Source organism: Triturus cristatus, chromosome 3_1 (genome assembly GCF_964204655.1).
Source record: "Triturus cristatus chromosome 3_1, aTriCri1.1, whole genome shotgun sequence".
Lineage (NCBI taxonomy): Eukaryota > Metazoa > Chordata > Amphibia > Caudata > Salamandridae > Triturus > Triturus cristatus.
This window is the reverse complement of record NC_140583.1, coordinates 680993960-681016012: the sequence shown is the minus strand read 5'-3', so window position 1 is coordinate 681016012 and position 22053 is coordinate 680993960. Positions and strand designations below refer to the sequence as shown.

The following is a 22053-nucleotide window of genomic DNA, read 5'->3' as shown; positions in this document are numbered from 1 at the left end:
AGGCGGTGCCATGCAGCTTCAGCTGCAACTCCATCCCTGGAGTATATATGGGGCAATCCATAGCACTGTCCTCAGTTCCTGTTTTTCACACCTCATCAAAGCAGGTCTGGATCTCTCTTGCAGTGTCTTGTCTATAAAATGTCCTATTGCAGATGCTGCAAGAAGAGGTCCCTGTTTGATCCACGTTACGTCTGTCTGTGCTGTCTGGGATCAGAACACAACACTGTGGCCGGTAACCCTCCATCTCCATGCACCCCATGCATACCCCTCTGGCTCTACTTCACAAGTTTTGTCATTTATAACTGGTTAAAAAAAAAGCAAGGTAAGCCTTGGAAATTGAAATTGCTTTCTTTGTGAAGTCTTACATTTTGACTCCAATCTTGCAACCTGTGATGGAAGATAACCAGCAGGCACAACAGGTAAAGTTGAAGTTCTTTAATTGAAGAACAGAGGAAGATACAAGAGCGGTTCTTTTACGCACATTAGGGAAGGAGGGACAACGCGTATCTCGCTACCTCCCTCAAGCACTCCAGGCAAACGGTGAAGCTTTACCAGATGAATACAAAGAAGCCATCTGCAGACTTGAAGGTACGCTAAAGAGGAAAACCTAGTCATGAACAGATTCAAGTTCTACACTCAACGTCACAAATCTGGAGAGTCTATCAATTAATTTCAGTCATTCTTTATTCGATGATTAAAAAACATCATAAAAGCACATATATACAAACAGTTAAAAATACAATTAAATCATTACCAGAATCCTGACTGTTACTACATATATGGTAAAAGGAAGACTAGGTGAAACATTTCATTTGAGATAATGACAATCAGACCATCTCTCTAGTTACCCTTAATCGCACCGCAACTCTAATAAAATTCATAATACTACATAGTGTCAAGGAATTGACCGCTTTTTGCAAGAAGATTAGTGCATCTTTGGCGTTTGCAAATTTAGCTTGCTTTAAAATTCCTACCAGAAATCTACGCCTGGGCATTGAATAAAACGGACACAAAAGTACAAAATGAAGGGTGTCCTGCGGAGACCTATTGTCGCAGCCGCAGGCACCCTTCTGCTCAATCGGAAATATAAAACCCGGTGGATCAGCCAGTAAATAGGGTAAAAGATTGAGCCTAAAACGGGACATTAAAAATCTATCCTGGGCGTTGTGCATGAGATAAAGATACGGCTCCATTCCCTCCGAGTTTTTTACCAAGCTATAGGCACTCACGGTACATTTAATCCCTTCAGCCTCTGCTCTGCTTGTGGTTCTCTGGGCCAAAAATAATCTCTTGATCAACAGCTTATCTTGTGCTACAATCGTCGCTGGTTTTAAAAATAGATCCTTACGACCAAGGTTTTCCAGGCTAATCATTACATATTTCAGCCATGGTATACTCATGCTTTTATCCCTTCCCATGCAGTCACTTATAATTTGTCTACCTAAAGTCGCCTCAGGGTTTAACCAAATTTTCAGCCATGCCAAAATGGGTCTAAGTTTAACCAGGTCTTCTTAATATGGCCTCCCTAATTCACTATGGGCTATTACAGCTGGGGTACTCTGCGGTATCTTCAATATTGAGCGTAAAATTTTGTTTTCCTCCGGCTGTAATTGCTGGATGTTTACAAAGCCCCACACTTCTGCAACATAAATGGCCTTTGAGCAACAAATAGAACCATAGAGATTCATTATTTGTTCAGGGGACCATCGACCCACTCTCCGCCCATAGCCTGCGATAGCACCCTTGGAGGATATCAATGTACAGCAACGTTCCTCCACCAGGGGCTTAAATTGTAAAGAGCCATCAAATAGTAGGCCCAGATACGAGAAAGACTGTACCTTTTCTAGTGTGTGGCTTCCTATTTTATAAGAGAAGTTAGTGCAGGGTTTATTACCAGCTAGCATCACGTATGATTTGCCCAGATTAACCGACAGGTCTAAAGTTTCCATAAACTTTACAAATCCGTCTATTAGGAGCTGTAAGCTCTTAGGGGTACGTGCAAGTAGGACCGCGTCATCCGCGTATAAGAGTACCGGGATAGGACGCGATCCTACACTTGGGCAATCGGTTTTTAGATTGATCAAGGACTTCTCCAGGTTATTAATATAGAGTGAGAATAAAAAGGTGGCCAGAATACAACCTTGCCTCACCCCGCTGGTGCATGGGAAGGATTCAGTCATCCCCCCCTCCATGTTATAGCGTACCATTGCAGAGGTGTCCCTATGTAATTCCCTCAAGATGTCAATCAAGCCCAAATCTATCCCCATCTGTGTCATCATAGCCCAGAGTTTGTCCCTGTTCACGTGATCAAAAGCGGCTGCCAAGTCCATGAACCCCAGGTAAATAGCTTCATTGCTAGCCTTAGTGTATTTCGCTACCAGCATATACAGGTTCAGGCATTGGTCACTTGTAGATCTCCGTATTCTAAACCCGTACTGGGTGTCCGAGATGATATTATTCTCCTCAGTCCACTCAGGCGATTTAGAATTACCCGACCCAAAATCTTAGCAGACACATCGTTCAGTGAAATTGGTCGGTAACATTGTGGGTTGTCCCTGTTCCCCTTTTTAAAAATCGGGACAATTATGGCCGTAGACCAAGTTCGAGGAAGGCCAAATCTACAGGCGGCATTTATCACTCTAGTGAGTATTGGGGCCCATAGCTCAACATTGCTCAGGAACAGGTCCGGTGGTGTCCCATCAGGGCCAGGGGCCTTGTTTTTTGTCAGACCCTCAATTCCCACAGTAATTTCTTTTAAAGTAAAATCTACTTCCAGCCCCTGCTTAACTATCCCCCCCCTCCTCTGGAGCAAGTGCTGTTCTATAGTTATATAGACCCTTGAAGTGTGCGAGCCACTGAGCCGGGAGAATATTTGTCCCGATATCTGGGACATTGCTGTCCTGGAAACAAGGTTTGTTAATTATTCTCCAGAACTCGGTGATGTCTCTCCTTTCTGCAGCCTCCCTTAGGTCAGACCATACTTCACCCTGGAGAATTTCTTTCCTTCTCTTAATCTCCTTCTTGTACGTTAATCTACACTGGGCTACTTCTTGTTTGTCCCTTGGCCTTTTCTTAAGACTACATTTAAGTTCCCTTAAGGCACGTGAACAGTCCTTATCGAACCATCTCGGGCAATCAATTTTCCTTACTGAGGCACTTGATTTTAGGAGCCCGTCTACCAGGTTAGTTATTTGCCCGAATGCTTCAAGTAACGGAAGCCCCTCCACTGTAGGGTCAAGGCACTCATCAATGGGAATTTTCCCATTATCCATAAGGGATTTATAAAAGTATTCCCCATCTATTTTCGACCACCTGAGCCGCCTCCCCTGATCTGTTACTCTCTGGGAGATACTACCCAGCTGTTCCCTCCTATGCTGGGTCAGATAGGAAAGCTCCATTATCACGGGATTATGGTCACTGAAGGGACTCCATTCAATCCCTACGGATATGATCCTATGTTTTAGGAAACTAGATCATACAATATAATCAATAAATGACGAGCAACCTCGACCCATAAAAGTGGGAGGGAGCATCCCGTCTTTATCCAAAACCATCATATTCATCGTATGCACCAGGTCATAGGTGTCTAAGAGTTTGGTAAAGGCCATACCTTCTTGTGTATGACCAAAATGGGGTCCATTCTTGACTGGGCAATGTGACCATTCGGCGTCAGTGGGAAGTAAAGCTGGGCAAAGATAGCAATTAAAATCACCCATAACTAGAATATTGGGAGCTGGTACCCCCTTGCTAGCTTCTATCTCTTGATTTAATCTGCGGTCCAAGTCCTGGAGGAATGTATTATCTTCTCCTGAGATCCCCTTATTATAAATGTTAAACACGATCAACCTTAGCCCTTTGTCCCTGTACCACACGGCCTGAAAAGCCTCTGAGGACCAGGTCGTGCTTGTCCATACACCCTGAAGGTTTAGATCTACATATATGGACAAGCCTCCCCTAGCTCTACCTGATCTTGATTCTTGGGCTGGAACGAAGAAACATTTATACCCTGGCAATTGAAAAAGACTATTGTCAACCACCCAGGTCTCCTGTAGACTAATTATCTGGAAACGATTTATGTACCGCTGCCACTCACAATTATTAAATTTTTTTGCCGGTCCGGCTATATTCCAGGAGATGAGTTGTAAGCCTTCTTCAATTTTATATATACCAGCTATGCCGGCAGGATTAGGTGTTGTGTTAGACAATCCTTCCATTGTTCCAATGTGTCCTGATACTAACCCACTGCCCGATACTGTTTGCTCGTTTCCCCTGTCCCTTATCTCACTCGGGGCTAGGGTATCTCCCCCCCTGATATAGTTGTATGTGCTGGAGTTTTGGCTGTGCTCTCCCCCCTACAGGTTTGTGGTGTATCATCCTCCTCCAAAAGCCAAGGGGTTAAGGGGGCATAGTTTTGTGGTGTCTCTATTCCTGTCTCTTGCGGTTCCTCGCGGGTCGTGTTCCTCCCTTTTCTTCTATGACGGGGATCTGCTGTGGGTAAGGTGCTATTGAGTCAATCGATCTCCTCTAGCGATGCCAGGGGGCTAAACCTATTTGTCCAACTAGATGGTCCGGGATGCCTCAATCTAGGGCCATCACCAACGTACCCTTGGGCCCTAAGGGAGTTAGGTCGCTCCATAAGTCTCCCAAGTGATAAAGCCTCGTAGGGTGCTGCATGCCTGGGATAAAAATATCCCAATGGTAGTGATTTTATGCGGCTAGAATGATTAGTTGTCCCGCATGCCAAGATATATTCCACTACTCTCTTGTCCCTAAAATTGACTATAATGCAATTGCCCGCAATATCCTTACATCTAGTGCCTACCCAATCTACCCTTCTGACATGTAAAATTTCCCCATTTCCGTTTTCATTACTGGTCAAGGGTTTATTATTATGAAGCCAGTGTGTGACCTTGTTGTGTAGATTTAAATGTGTCTCGTTCTGGTCGCCCTTTAGTTCTGGTACACCTGCAAGAACTACTACGTAGGGGCATGCTTCCGGTGGTAGATTAATTGTAGGCAGGACACTAGGCGATATCGTAGGGACATCGGTATCGGGCTGCTTTGTTAATTGCACCTTTTCGATTCGGGGCTGTTTTGGTTGTTGCAGTGCAGGTGATGTTTGCTCAGATGGACCCTGTCCAGTATGTGGTGCCCTTGTGTTTGAAGTGATGGCTCTGTCCTGTTGCACCGAAGAATTCGGTGCTTCGGGAGTCAACCTCCCCTAGGGGTTGACCAACATTCTGCCCCATCGATTGGGAAGCCATCTGTGGGACTGTAATAATATCAGGAAAAACTGCGATGTTATGCGGCTCCACTGTATTTCCCAGGGTCCTACCTCTATTTTTTACCTTGTTCAAGATTTTATCCAACCTACTAGCCAATGGTTTAATTTGGCTTACAAAATTACCTTGAATCATTTATAGTAAGTCTAGCACTATTTGTGTAGCCCATAAAGGTGGGACTAATACCTGGGCCACCTTTTCTCCCCGCCCCTCCCTTGCTTTACATCTTGTTTTACTTGGAGTGATACTGGATCTACTTTTCCTCTCTTTTGGCTTTTTTGGACACACAGTCCGTTTCCTGCTCCTAGAGGATGAATTGTTGAGGACCGATGCCCTCATATTTAGACCAATATCCTGCTGTGCACAGGGAAGATCTTGATCCAATGTTTCTGGTGAGCAAAACGGAGAAATAGTCACAACTTCACTTTCTGCTCCTAGCATTAGGGCAGTGGACTCCAGCGGTGGGATTAAGGACAGGCGTCTCTCTGTGCGCTCAATCTCGCATGATACTGCTTTCTGCAACATGTGATCAATAGCCGTTGGCTTTGGAACTGGGGATAGATCTATGCCTTTTCCTGGTGATTGTGACTGTCGCAAGGGTGGTGAATTACGCTTTACTCTAGCCGAGTGAGTTTTGACCTCGCTTGCCATGTTATTGATGCAAGTAGTACAACAGCCAGTCTAACAGTCAATGTCTTGCGAGTGTTTAAGGTACCAATTCACAATGCACAGTGTTACATGTACAGCTCCATGTCCACAGACAATAATCAAAACTTTTCCCTTACTTGAGATGACTTCCACGAGGGGGGGCCCGGCCTCCTTCGGTCCCTGACGGCCACAGACGGCCCGCCCTTTGCCCGGGCGCCGCCCGCGTGCATCCCGCGTGACGCGGCTCCGCAGTCTATAAATACACCCCACCGCCGGGGGGAGTGGCCGCTGGTCACAAGGTCACCCCGCTCGCCCCTGGGATACGTAGTCCGTTCACTGTGGCTGGTGGCAGCAATGAGGCACCAAATAAGCCCCACGAAACGTCTCCCGCGGAGCGGGAGGCGCGAGTTGTAGATAAAGCACCCGGTGCAGGGGGGGTGGCCGCTGGTCACAAGGTCACCCCGCTCGCCCCTGGGATACGTAGTCCGTTCACTGTGGCTGGTGGCAGCAATGAGGCACCAAACAAGCCCCACGAAGCGTCTCCCGCGGAGCGGGAGGCGCGAGTTGTAGATAAAGCACCCGGTGCAGGGGGAGGGAGTGGCTGCTGGTCACAAGGTCACCCCGCTCGCCCCTGGGATACGTAGTCTGTTCACTGTGGCTGGTGGCAGCAATGAGGCACCAAACAAGCCCCACGAAGCGTCTTGAATGCCACTCATAAGTACACTGAGATGATGAAAATGTCACACACGCACACAATCTCACAGGTAGAAGGTGAGAGAAGAGGTGATGAATTTTGAAGCCCGAAATTTCATAAACAGATTGGTACCAAGTACAAGAGGAGCACCCACTCATATAACTATTTTCATTGCACTGGCTCCTGCCAGTAAGGTCGTATTTCCAACAAATACCTTTGTAACCAGAATTGTGCCTATCTTTTGACACCTCCGGGAGCCGTCGACCGCACCACAGCTCCCAGAATTCCGCTCGCCGGTTACCTCCTCTGTCTGATTTGCGCTGATGGCCTTCAGAAAAAAAATCACACGCCGTTCGAAAAAGATGTAGGACGATCAATTGCGGAAATACATCTACCAGCATGCCTTTGACCGCGGAGGATGTCTGCTAGAGAGCCATTGCAGCCGTTCGCCCACCTCCCATTCAGTCTGTCTACAGTCCGCTGGTATTCGTATGCAAAGAGACAGAACAGAAAGCAATCCCTGTGGCGTGATAATGGACGCTTAAAGGCTTGGCACTTGAGGCGGGCCGCTGCTGTTGATAGAGGCCTTCAGAGACGCGGCCTGTGGTGCAGAGGTGGGACCAGAGCAGGAGATTCCGGAAGCGGCGCGTGTTTACCCTAGCAGGGCCCGGGTGATTAGCAGCAATTAATTTATTTCTAGGCTTAGGGAAATGTCAATCAAGTGCAAGTTCGGTACTATGACTGACGAGCTGATTAGAGATCAAGTCATCGGCCAGTGCAATAATAAAAAGATTCAGGAACGACTCTGGGCAGCAAAATCTCATCCTCGTCAGCAAGTTGTGATGGAAGATAACCAGCAGGCACAACAGGTAAAGTTGAAGTCCTTTAATTGAAGAACAGAGAAAGATACAAGAGTGGACTCTTCCAGGCAGGAGCTAATCAGTAACTACCTTGGAATAGAATCCACAGTGAATAACAAACTTAGAATTAACAAGTAAGTACATTCCATTAGAAGAATGGCATGTTGTAAGCATTCTATAATATGTACAACACTAGTCCTGCTCCTGGTGACTCACATTTTTAGGTTTCGCCTGCACAGACGTTGCGATGTGCTTGTGAAATCTCTAGTTTTTAATATAACTTTAAAGGGGGGTTACATCCCGCCTTCTCTCTTTCCTGGTTTCGCATTTGGTCCTGTGTGTGGCACTTACTTTTCCTCCATTTCTATTGGAGGTAGCATATGTTCCTGCATTTACCAATGCTTGTTCCGCTTCTGCTTCTCTTATCAGTTTCCCATAGCCGAGATACTGATAAGATCCGCTTTGGAACTCTTTTTTCATAAAGTTTTGCCTCTTTTTGCTTTTTACTCGTGCAGCATATTTATAACCTGGAGAAATTCAGTGATTTGTATAGAATCGCAGGATGTTGCACTGAGTCAGCAACTCTGCCCACTGCGCCTCATCCTCTCCACTTCCGTGCTAATAGTCAGGGAGCTCTTTCCTTTGTCCCGGGCGTTGACTGATGAAAACAGCTCTCATCACATAGGCGAAACAGATAGAGTACCAATGCTTGTTTGTCTTCTCACCCATCACTGGAAAATCTGATAGTCCAAGCTTCTTTCAAACGTGAATGCCCTTCCTACAGCATCTCCAAATAGAGTCAAAGGCGTTTGATTCTTTTAACTGAAGACTATTCACTTCTAATAGTGTCATCCTTCACACAATTAGTGCAAACTGTCTTATGGGAGTTGCCAAGTACTTACCGTAATCAGCTTTTCAGACCACATTAAAAAGCCATATTTATCAGGTAAATGGTGGGTTGGTGTCATAAAAACAGATCTTGAAGCGCGGGCTGGACTCTCAGACTCCATTGCATGGTCCATGGCCATGGTTCTCATAGTAGACAAACACAATTGGATGCTTTCACTAGATTCGCCGGAGGTGCTCAAGCCACAACAATGGAAATGCCCTGCGATGACAAGCAGTTCATCAGAGAGAAGGTCACGTCCTCCCTTTAATGTTTCAAAAAGAGCAGAACTATAGCTTTCTTGCTGGACTAGACTCCAAAGGGAGACATATTCATAATCAGGGAAGGAAGTTTTTGGAGGGGCTAATACATGGAAGCCTTGTCCTGCCAAGCAACATTCTCTACTGGTCTAAACATTCCAGCAGCTCTTTCTCTGCTAAGGACTGGGGGAGGAGGGTGCCGAAGGGAGCGCCAATGGCAGTCTGAATGTTTGAATAATAATAAGCCATCATTAAAAACGGATAACAATCTCATAAACCATCATCTTAACATGCCATCATTAACAACTAACCCTTGATGTTTAATAAACATTTTTTAAAAACATGCAATACCGATGGCAACATAAAAAAAAGATATATTCACCAAAAAAGCAATTGCCTTAGACCTTGAACAAATCTGATATTTTAAAATAATTGGTTTAAAAAAACAATTACAAGTGAGCAAATAACAAGGATAATCAATAAGATTGTGACAGAACATTTTTACATATTCCATTATTATCTTTTATTCCATTGTACCATTTGAATCGAGAAAAAATTGGATTACAGCCACGCCACATTTTAAGTCATTCTAAGCACATTTTGGGATTTAGAAGATCTGTGAGGTTAGGCGAAAACCTCTGCATAACCAAGTGTGTTAACTATGAGCATTACAGAGGGTGTCTTACAAAGATATTCTATATCCGATGCTTGGAAGGCAATAAAGGAGGATTCCCTCAGAGTGAGTTGATTAGGCAATGGAACCCATGTGCTTAATGTACCAATAGTACTATAAATAATTTTTATTTTATTAACTTCTTTAATAATGCTCATGGCCCATTTCCTTTCACTTACAAGAATATCAAGCTCATGCATCAAAGCCAAAACCGGTCGCAAACGGGCCCCTTTGCGACCGGTATTTTTGCATTTGGGATGCATCATCCCAAATGCAAAAATCGCAATTTAAGTAATCTCTAAATTGCGATTACTTAAATAGCGATTACGTTTAAGGAATCTCAAATTGAGATTCCTTAAATGCAATGCATTAAAGTTAAAAAAAATTAGCGATTTCGCTAATAGGGGGAGCAAATTACCATGAAGTTGAACTTCATGGTAATTTGCAAAAACTTTGAAAAATGCACTTTTGTGCATTTTGCAAAGTTTAGGGCATGTGTGTGTGTGCAACATATGTGCACAGATCAATTTCAAGAGTGCAATAGGGTGTCATTTTGATACCCTTGCACCCTTGAAATTGCATGAGCAATTTGCGAGTACCTACTGGTACTCGCAAATTTCTCATGCAATCTCCAGGTCATTCTATGGGCCTGCAGGCCCATAGGAATGAATGGGACGGCATTCTTTAATTGCGACCCGCAATTTGCGAGTCGCAATTAAGGAATATGTAGGAATCGCTGTTTTTATAGCGATTCCTACATGCATAGGCTTTTGCAATTCCTTAATTGGGATTCCTTAATAATCGCAATTAAGGAATTGCAAAAGCCTACGTTGATGCATGTGCCAGTATCTTCCTAACATCATTTTGAGCAGATCATCTATCCACCATCTTGCACAGAATCTGTTTCCCTCAACATCTCGTGGATCCCACCCCTTGAGCCATCATCTTCTTGTGGAGGCTCCCATTTTTGCTTCCATTTGGGAGCCAACTAAACAGCAAGGGCTATGCTCTGTCCTTCCTTCCGGACCACCATCCTTTCACCAGGATGTGCTCTTTGGCACTTGCTGATATCTTGGAGGCTGACATTCTTGCCTTGCTGAGCAAAGGGATCATAGAAGATGTGCCTCTGGACGGAAGGAGCTCAGCATTCAGCTCCCTTTACATCTTGGTCCCCATGAAGGACAGAGGTCTAGAACCCATCCTGTACATGCACCCTCTGAACTTGGCAAGTCCTAGATGCTGCCCCTGTGCCAAGTTCTGATGGCTCTGAATGGGGGGCATTGGTTGGTGTCCCTGCATCTTCAGTATACTTACTCCCATCTTCCATTTCTGTCCACCCACTGACGTCATGAAGGCAACCAGCACTATCTTTTATTCAGACTGATAACTGCTATGCATGTCTTTATAAAAGTGCTGATGATTGTGGAAGTTTCATTGCAATGGTCGGGTGTATTTGAATTTCTGCAAGACTGGCTAATGAAAATGGAGTCACCAACCCAGGTCAAGGAATACGTCCAGTGGACAATATTCATCACCCAAAAGTCTCACTCTCTCTAACGCAGAGGCTAATTCTCATAGGGGTGGTTGTGGACACCTCAGAGGATAGGAGCTGTTTAGGGAGATTATTCAGAGGTTTCTGACTCAAACTCTGATTTCCATACTGCAGGTCTTGCTTCTGCTTAGCCTCTTGCATTCTGTTGCTGCCACACATCAAATGGCAGGTGAGGGCCCTTTATTGGTGCCTGAGTTCACAGTTGCAGCAGCATCAGGGAAGCCTCTTGGCCCATGTGCACATCTCTCTCCCAGGTCTCAAGATCTGCACTAGGTGGCTGGATCCTCCAAACATTTGGTGGGTCATTCTCTCTGCCTTTTGAAGCTTCCACTACTATATTTACAGATGCATCCTTACTAGCATGGGGTGCCCATCTGGGTGACATTGAAAGAGCAGGGCCTCTGGACGGCACCAATACAGCGCCTGCACATAAATGTGCTCAAGATGCTGGTAGTCTGCCTTGTCTGAATGTATTTCGACCTTCCATCTCAGAGAGCAACCCTCAGTTTCTGTTGGACAACATCATTATCTCCCATTATCAGTGGACAGAGCAGTGTGGTATCTTGGATCATATGCTGGAGGGTGAGCGATCTGTTGTCCAACCACAGGGATATTTTCCCTGCATCAACTCATCTTGTATGCTCTCTCTTCCCAACATCCTGCGATTTAGGTTGTACCTTGCCTTGCACTGTATGGTAGTGGTTACAGTTAAAGGCCTCTTGGCTGCCCTGTCTGCCTTGATGTATCTTCATAATCAGCCTTCCCTTTTTTATGGATACTTCTAATCCTAGATTACTTGCCTTGTGAATCTCCCCAGACACCAGACTGGATCTTTAGTTCCTGCATGATGGCCAGTGTCAGCAGTGACCTCCATTGTGACTCCATCTCACTTCCAGATGACAACTCTCAGCTACATAAGAGAAGTAACGATGTTGTTTGCCAAAGGGGTGATCAGACTCGTACTAGAGGTGGATAGAGGTCTGGGGTATTGCTTACAGTATTTCTGGTCCCCAAGAAGGATAAAGGACAAAATAATTATTACAGACCTCAGACTCTCAAATGCCTTTCTCAAGAAAGACAAGTTTAAATGATAACACTTGCTTAGGTTCCGGAGGCCTTGGTTTTCAAGGACTGAATTGTGTCCTACAAGTACCAGCACTTTTGTGGTCGGGTCAGACGACTTCCAATTTACCATACTGCCCTTCTGGCTTACATTTGCCCCTCGGGTCTTTACAAACATCAAGTCAGTGTTTGCGGCACATAGGAGCAGATTAATTATACACGCATTTCATACCTTGATGACTTGCTGCTGAAGGTTTGCTTGTGGCAACTAGTCATGACCACCTACAACCAACAGTGTTGTAGCTGCACACTCTGGTGTTCCCCATCAGTGGGCCCAGTGCATTTCAAAGGAATCCCTTTATCGGGGCTGTTCTGGACACTGGCGTGGAAGGCCTTTCCTCAGCGAGTCCAGGACATTCAAGCTATGATCCCAGTATTTCAGACGAGAGCTTCTTTTCCATCCTTATGGTTATGAGGCTGTATGAGCTCTTGGCATTATGCATCCTATTAATGCCTCACTTCCGTTGGCATATTTGGGCCCATAAATAAGTTCTGCCGCTACAGTGGGCCCAGCACTGGTAATGTCTTTGAGGCACAATCTGCATCATAAACTAGGTGGTTTAGGACCTCTAGTGATGGATGACAAACACCAATCTGACATGTGACAAGCCGTCTTTCTTGCCCCCACCAGAGCTTACTGTAATGATGCATGCATTGTGTCTGGTCTGCAGAGGTCATCTGGACTAGGTGGAAGACATATGTCTCTAGTTTCAGATTGAGCTGCACTATCACATAAGGCTTCTGAAGTAGCGTGCCATCTGGCTTTCTCTAAAGGCCTTTCTATCTACTATCAATGACCGAGTGATCCAGGTATTGATGGACAACAGCATGTTGTACTGCAGCAAGCAAGATAGGGCGAGGTTTTTTCAGTGACTGGCAATTTACCAGATTTCCTAGCTTAGAAAACTCCTAGCGGGTCCCCTCAACATCAGGGCAGATGAGATCATAAGGGGTCGGCTATATACATCCAGAGAGGGCGCAGAGTATCATTTCCAGTGAGGCATACTGTTAAGATGGATTCGTAGACACAGAAGTGTATATATTGAAGTTTAATCCATATATAAGGGAAGCACCTCCGGTTACAGGACTTCAGGCTCCGACTGGCTCCAAACAACTGCCAACAACTCCCAGTCTTGATTCGCAGGACCGATCATATGTTCTATTCTAGAACATACTGATGGTGCCATGAATCAGACTTTATAAAATAACAAATAACTGTGCTAGTGCAAGCACGAGAAGAACATGTAAAATGCAAACGTAACACATCTTCCCCCTCTAATAAACAATAAAAAAAACAATTTAATTTGCAAATTTGTTTCTGATAAATGAGACAAAATCAGACATCCAACTTGGTTTCTTTCTTTGACGTTTACTAAGTTCTTCAGTATTAATGATGTTGTCAGAAGCATTGGTAAAACCAGGACCAAGAACAGGGCATTCATGAGTCTTCATCATCAAAACTGTCAACAGTTTTTTGTTCATTCTCAGAATTGGAATAAACATTTTTGTCACCTTTGAGAACAGCAATTCTGCTCAAATTCTAAACCTTGTTATGATTAAGTCTGACTGAGTTCTTAAGAACTTCTTTAATTTCAAAAGGACCCATGAATTGTCTCTCACCTTTTTTTACTTTCCAAGGTTTCTTAACTTTAACTAGCATGCCAACTTTGATAATGGGATCATGTTTTGAACCTTTTTTCTTGTAAAATCGTTCTTTATTGATAGCATGATTTTGAACAAGTCTTTCCTTAACAGCGATAAAATCAATATTAGACACCGTAGAAGGAGCTAACCATACAGGATTACATTTGGTTCTGGAAATTCTACCTCCCATAATCTCAAAAGGAGAATACCCAGTCATGACATTAGTCGAGCTCCTGTACATCCAAACTGTTTTGAAAATCTGTAATTCCCATTTATCATTGTCATTCCCAACCATTTGGACTGCACTCTTGAGGACCCTATTAAATCTCTCAATGCACCATTTCCACTAGGGTTGTATAGAGCGGTAGTACAATGAATTATACCAACTCTTTTGAAGTACGCTTTAGCTTTGTTGGAGAGAAATTGTACGCCATTATCAGTAATAATCCAAACAGGTAAGCCCTCCTCAGTGAAAGTTTCATCCAAAAAAGATAAAACTGCATCCATATCTACTTTTTCTACAATTTTGATGACAGGCCATTTAGAGAATACATCAATAGCTGCAAGAATATACTTTGAATTTGGGCCAACAGGTCCCGTGATATCCATAGCGATGGTATGCCACGGATCATCAGGAATCACATGATCACCCAAATTAGGTTTAAGAGTGACCAAAGTCTTGTCCGCATTAGCACATTTGATGCAATTCCTAACAATGCGTTCAATAAGAATATCCATACCTGGCCACCAGAAACCATTCTTTACTTTTTGCTTGGTCCTATCAATACCACTATGGCCTTCATGACCCTTTGAAACAATACTGTGTCTGAGCTTACATGGGGGAATAGCTCGGTCACCTCTCTTGATCAAAACATCTACGCACGAGAGCTCCTTTCTTATTTCCCAAAAACATTTAAGATCAGACTTGATGTTCTTTTTATGTGGCCATCCCTTAGAAATTTATTTTTCCACTTCCTTTAATAGGGGATCATTTTCAAATTCTTCACACCATACATTTTGGTCAATAGGTAAGGAATCTTCATCATGTACAAAAGCAATCTGACAGTCATCCCACTCATTGTAAGTACTTTCTTTGAGTGGTAAAGGCATTCTAGACAGAAAATCAGCAGTTACATTTTCTTTGCCAGGCACATAAACAGTGTAAATAAAATCTTGAAGGCGCATGGACATGCGCGCAATACGTGCAGAAGCTTTCAACATGCCCTCTGTGGTTAATAACCGCACTAAAGGTTTATGGTCACTTCTAATTAAACATTCTTTGCCCCATACAAACACTCTAAAGTGCTCAAGAGCCCACACGCATGCCAATGTTTCTCTTTCTATTGTAGAATATTTTTCTTCTGCAGATGTGAGTGCTCTTGACGCATGAGCAATAATGCATTCCTTGCCAGAACTGGACTTTTGTGTCAGAACTGCCCCTAAACCTTTTGAACTGGCATCTGTGGTAACAATGCATGAAAGTGATGGGTCAAAGCCTGAAAGAGCAGTAGCTGCACAAATTGCTTTCTTGACATCCAAAAATTATGTTTCAGACTCTTTAGACCAACAGAATTTGTTCTTGTTCTTAATTAATTGTCTAATATTGAAAATACGACAAGAGAAATTTGGTACATACCTTGAATAGAACTCCGTAAGACCTAAAAAAGACCTTAAATCATCCTTAGATTTAGGATGGGGAGCAGATTGTATAGCCTCAACCAAATCAGTTTTGGGTTTAATTCCTTCTTCACACAGTTCATGTCCTGGATAGGTTACAGATTTCACTCCAAATTTGCATTTGGAGTGTTTTATTGTCAAACTGTGATCCGACAGAACCTTAAGAACATTTTCTAAAGCTGACAAATGTTCTTGTGCATCACCTCCAAAAACAAGGATATCATCCTGAAAACAGATTGCGTTATTGCAATTTTTCAAAATGTCTTGCATGACACGTTGAAAAATAGCTGCGGCGGAGGCTAATCCGAAAGGCATTCTATTATACCTGAAGCACCCAAAATGGGTGATAAATGCAGTGTAGTCTTTGCTGCTTTCGTGTAGCTCAATCTGGTGATAAACTGCAGATAAATCAATAGTTGAAAATAATTTCGCTCCACCAACACTAGTTAACATTTCAGAAATGCGTGGTAACGGGAATTGATCAATGATGATATTATTATTCAAATGGCGTAAATCAATGCTTAACCTAATTTTGCCATTGGCACGTTTGGCTACTACAATGGGTGAAACCCATTCAGAGGATTCAATCCTCTCAATGATGCCTTCCTTAACTAAAGAATCAAGTTCTTTTTTGACCTCATCACGCACAGCCAATGGGATATTACGAGCTTTGTAAATCTTAGAACAGAAGCCTTTTTTCAACGTATTTCATGCTTGAAACCAATTAATTTACCAAGTTCGGTCCTGAAAACACTGGGAAATTTCTGTAACAAAAGATTACCAAGGCCATTGGACTCATCAATGACCATAACCGGATCTGGGCTGTTGGGATTGAGAATGATATCTAACTTACCTTTTTCAAACCAGCTTAAAACAGAAGGCCCTTTTTTTGAGACATAAAGTTTAGCAGTACACTCTCGATTCTTGAACCTCAAAATTAGAGTTCTAAACCCAATAATGTCAATCGGTTCTTCAGAATAACCCTCTGGGCTGATGTCAGGCAGTTCCAAATCACTACCTAATTTTTGTACAAACTGAGAATTCCACACCATCTCATTCACAATGGAGTAAGGTGATAAATTTTGGTGCTTACACCACCAATAACCATATCCCATACAGGTTTCGTTTTAACGACAGAGTTGTCAATGTTCAGAATGAGAAGTTTAGCATCCTTAATGTTAAGAACAAAGGAAATGCCATCACCACAATCGGTTTTAAATTCCTCACCATCACTATCTTCGCTTTGATCAATACATTTTACTTTGTTATTTTTACTCTTTTTGTTGCAAGCTTTAGAAAAATGGCCAACCACACCACAATTAGAACACCTTTTCTTAATAGCTGGACATAATTTATAATTGGCAAGGTGAGACTTACTGTTGCACCTATATCGCCTCAAATTTTCCTTTTGGTCTTCATTTTTACTTTTGTGAGAACTGGTAGCTTTCTTTTTTTTTTTTTTTTTTTTAAATCTTCCTCCTTGGAGCCATTTTTTGAGTTGACCTTTGCAACAACATTATTATTACAGCTGTTTGTTTCACCTTTGACTTGTTTGGCACTTCTACATGACATCTCAGAATTTCTTACAATGTCTAAAATGCTTTCAAGGTCAGAATCGCCATTGATCCACAATCTCTCTTGGATTGTAGTATTGTTAACATACATTGCAACTTGATCTCTGATAAGATCTTTCTGTAAAACACCAAACTTACAATCTAAAGACAAAGTTTTCAAAGCCGAAACATAACTGTCAACAGATTCATCACTAAGTTGTTTTCTTTGAAAAAATGTGTATCTTGAGATACCTATGCACACTTTAGGTGAACAGAAGCGATCAAAATCCGAAATGGCTTTTTCAAAAAGATTGCAATCTCCACTACTTTCAGTTCTAGGTAACTGATTAAACGCTTTGAGACCTTCTAGACCTAAAGAGTGTAAGAAAATGCCTTTTTTTTCAGGTGGTTTCATCTTACCATTAGAGTCTGGTGTTCCAATATAATTAAAAAAATACGCTTTCCATTCAACCCAGGGCATACAAGGCGAACTACCTGCAGACCAAAAAGGTTGTGGAGAGGAAAGGGTATAATCTTGTGCACACATCTTGAGAAGGAGAAGCAGAACAATAAAAATGAAAAGTTTAAAAAAACAATATATAAAAGTAATGAATTTCTTAGACAATAGAATATTTGCAGTATAAAGAAAATAATTAAAGTAGTCACCGTTGTCTGAAAAGAGGTATTGAAGTAGAAACGTTCAAATGATGCTCAGAATGTGATGAAGCAGGAAGATTCAGAAAATTCAATTTATAAGTGTCACTAAAATAGACTATACGCATTTAAGCCAGTAGCTGTAGAATAACACTTGGTTCATGATCCTAATGTTGGAGAATGCGAAGCAAAAGGATAAAAGCAAAAGGATAAAATGTTCTTAAACGAATATTACTTAAAATAGTCTGATTTCAGTCAGAAATAGGAGAAAGTAAAATAAATAAAGATATCTTACTTTTTCTTCAGTGAATCGACATTTCATACAGCAAGTTGCAATAATGAACCAAAAGGAAAAAAAACGAGCGTTTCAAGGTGAAGTGACGTTACAGATGAATGAATAACCCTCTGATAGAATACACAACGTGATGCGTAGTGCGTGGGAGCCAGAAGACCACGTTAGAAATGTCAGACGTTGTGCGTAGGAGCTGGAAGACAACGTCAGAAAGCTTGCCAGAAGGAATGTTCCTGTTTGGAAGATCTGTGGAGAGAATGGAACAATGTCGAAGGATCGGAAGAAAATTGGGACGTTGGTTATGTTTGAAACATAACAAGAAGAACGATGCCTGTAACGATGTATACTCCATAGTTCTGGTGAAAGATGCTTGCAACGATATATGCTCCACACCTCTGAAGAAGAAAAAAAAAATCACCAACACGGAGCACCTTCTTCTACGTAATGGCACGTTCTGTTTCCCAATCAGCAAATCCAATTCGACTTCCAAATTAGTTATGTAATCCACACAAAGGTTAAAGAGCTGAATGAAAGTGAACCCGACACCAGTCAAAATCGTAGTATCGATTCAAGAGCAAGAAAACACTCAGCCTTGTAAAACCAGGATGGAAAACACAATTCAGTAGAAGAAGACGAAGAATTTTTTTTAAAAAAATTTCCATGAGAAATAATTACAAATAAAGGGTTTGATGATCAGATGCTTCCTTAATCGTCGTCAATTGTTAAGATGGATTCGTAGACACAGAAGTGTATAAATTGAAGTTTAATCCATATATAAGGGAAGCACCGCCGGTTACAGGACTTTAGGCTACGGCTGGCTCCAAACAACTGCCAACAGCTCCCAGTCTTGATTCGCAGGACCGATCATATATTCTGTTCTAGAACATACTGATCGTGCCAAGAATCAAGACTTTATAAAATAACAAATAACTATGCTCGTGCATGCAAGCACGAGAAGAACATGTAAAATGCAAACGTAACACATACCATTGGTAGACCTGTTTTCTACCTCCCAAAAACTCATTGTTCAGCGTTTTGCACTCTGGAGTTCTCTACAAAAGAGTCTCTGGGAGACACATGCCACTTTTCGTGGGACTATGGCCTTCTTTACACATTTCTACTGCTGATCCCTCAAGTTGTGGACTGAGCACAGTTGATTCTAGTGGCCCTGTCTTGGTCCAAGTTGGTCTGATACTCCAAACCGCTGACCCTGAGTATCTGCAGTCTACTTCAGCTTCCTCTTGGGAGGCACCTGCAGCTCCCGCAGCAAGGGTGGATGATTCACCCACAACTCTGCAACTTCTTATGTGTGGAGATTAAACCGAACCGATTGAGGGGCTTCCATCGATCATCAGAGGTTTTTAATGTAATTTTGGCTTCCACCCTGCCACCAAAAGTTTATTTGGGTAGTTGATCCAAGCTTGGCACCTGTTGGGAAGAGAGAGCAGGCAGACCCTCTACAGGTTTGAGAGTCTGTTATGTTTTTATTTGTGTAATATTTGTCCAGACAAGGTTTTGCATACTGCTGATGGGTACTTTTCCGGCCTTATCAACTCTCATTATTAAAATCAATCACCCATGGTGTTGCATTTTCTAAAAGGGATTCAGCATTTTTTTTATTGAATTTTCACTTTACAATAAACGAAAGGCTTATTTGGATAAATAAGTAAATACAAAGTGATTCCACTTTGCATTGGTCAAAAAAGACCGTATCAAACATTAAGAAGTCAGTGCGCCTTGTCAGAAAAAGATGCACTCAACAAAAGACAAGCAAGGATAAAGAAGGAAGGAAAAATAGAAGTAAATCTACACATCCCCAGCAGCCTGGACATCTTCACAGGTTGCCCAATAAGGGAGTCAATGAGAAAAATGATCTTGGTGTGTGTAGTGTTCTCTAGTTCTACAGTCCCACAATGTAGGGCATATGCATTTATGGTGTAAATTAGTCACAGATTCATGCATATCCAGTAGTACCCCATGATACACAGTATGATGACACATCCTTTATTGACCATGGCACCTCAGCCCTCAGGAAGCTGGCCTTGTGTGTTGGCCCATAGCCAGCATATCTTTAATTCATGTCTTCACTTGTTTGGCCAGGCCCATGTACCATAATATGGTGATCCAGCACTTAGGCAGGACCAATGCCAGTGAGGTGAAACATCTAGTGGCACGAAAAACCTGTTTCAAGTAGCCCAAGTGGGCCATCAGTGGGAAGGCTTTTAACTGAAATTGAGGTAGTATTGGTACCCTTTGCATTACCTGTGTTTGTATTACCTGTTGCCGGTATTAGCGAACGTGCAAGGATAACCGAACAAGGTGACCTCTGGTTGCATCTATTCTGTGCATTGTACTGGGTGTGCAATACGTCCTTTGTAGGAACTTAAAAGTTAGTATTTGATAGCTGTAATTGAGGAATAAATGCACCATCTATGCACAGCAGTATCTCCAACAGTCCTCGTATATCCTGCTGCCAATGTTCCACTTCCATGACACGCTGCTACAATCTGTTTTTGTATTTTAAGCCTCCCTAGCCATGGAATATAGTCTGCCCACCCAGTGTCTAGAAAAGATGAATAGGGTGGTCTGCGTCAAAGGGTTTAAGTTATATTTTGTTTTTTTTTGGAAATCAAGTGTGGCTTCTATAATTTGTATGACAGAGTTGAAAGTACATGAATATCTCCAGGGGCTTAATCTCCCTGCCCAATGTGTACTGATCTAGTGTTATAAAGTTCCCGTCAATATATAGGTGACTGAAAATGGAAAAGCCTCCTCTGGACAGTAATTCTTTCACTGTTCACTTGGTAGTTAACAGCAAGAATGGGGTCTTGAGTAAAGGCATCGCAGGGGAGAAAAGTCTCACAGCAGTCTTCTGCTCCATGCATTTCCTTGCCCACACATTAGTCGCTGCTGTTAGTCATATTATGCAGGGGTCTTTGCAAATCTTTAGGGAATATTGTGCACTGTTAGCCTCAATCTGACCCCTTTCCAGTATTAGATGTGGGGATCCAAAACCAGGTTAAAACCAACTGCGCCACCCAATAGTACAACCCGAAGTCCAGGATATTGAAACTCCTCCTTGCACAAGGTAGTGTGAGCATTTTCCAACCAACACAAGCCACACCATACTACTAAGATCCGAACAGAGAGTATAGAAAAATACCTTATTTAATGGGATGAGTATATTCGCCCAAAGGTAAAGAATTGTGGAAGAACCACAGTCTAAAGAGCGAAATACAGTCTGCCACATATAGCAGGAGTTTAATCCACATATCCATCCTCTGAGTAACTGTTGCCATTGCCGTACCATAATTAGCTTTAATTGTATCCTCCATCTTTTGCAATATATTTGTCTCTAATTATCCGAGTCTATTCACCACTGCTAATCAAGAATAACATTTCATTTGTAAACATGGACAGCATTATGTGGCCCTTGTGGAATTTAAGACTCCTATTGATTTACTTCTCCCTGAGCCAGCATACCAGCTTCTCTATAGCTATAACATTCAGCATGGGGGAAAGAGGGCAGCCCTGACTAGTCTCTCTGCCCACATACCCTGGGACGTTTGAAAGGCCATAAGTTGTAAATATCCCCATAGGACTGATGTTTAGAAGATTTATTAAGTACAACCTATAATCATTCAGACCCAACCTCTGAAATATGCTTTAGAGAAATGGTCATTCCAGGCAGCCAGAGACCTTTTCCACCTCAAGAAAGGCTATTATGGCCTTCATTTGTGGGTTGAGTTGATGAATAATTGTAAATAGAGTGGGCACTTGGGAAACATTAAATCTCCTCTGCACACCCGGGACGGATCTGGGAGAATAAGATCCATTAATCATCGATCTGGCAGGCAGATTCTGACACCTGCGAGATGTATAGGTGAGGGTGTAGAAATTCTGAAGCTCTTACAGAATGTCCTCAACATCTGTTATCAGACCACCCTCATCCACCTCTATCCGAGTACTTTTCCTGTCCCTTTTCAGGAGCCATGCCATTGTTTTTCCCAGCCACTCTCCCTCACCATATTGTGTGTCAAGGCATATTTTTCTGGGTATGCCACTTCAGTCAGTCATTTCTGTGTACTTGACTAATACAGAGTTTGTTTTAAAAAGACATTACCTGTCTCATTAATCATGTTGTTTGTCAGGCTCTGCGATTCTCTTTCTATATGAGATAGCTGTGTCCTAATGTCTTAGAGTATACCATGTTGCTTGACAATGGCTAATACTCTTATATAGTCCATAAAAACCTC

At 42.6% G+C, this 22053-nt stretch overlaps 1 protein-coding gene across 1 annotated transcript in view; it reads left to right on the top strand.

The window, feature by feature from the left end:
* The window catches only part of IGHMBP2 (immunoglobulin mu DNA binding protein 2), a 352665-nt gene that overhangs the window by 209050 nt on the left and 121562 nt on the right, over nucleotides 1-22053 (top strand). The gene's annotated exons all lie outside the window — the stretch shown is intronic.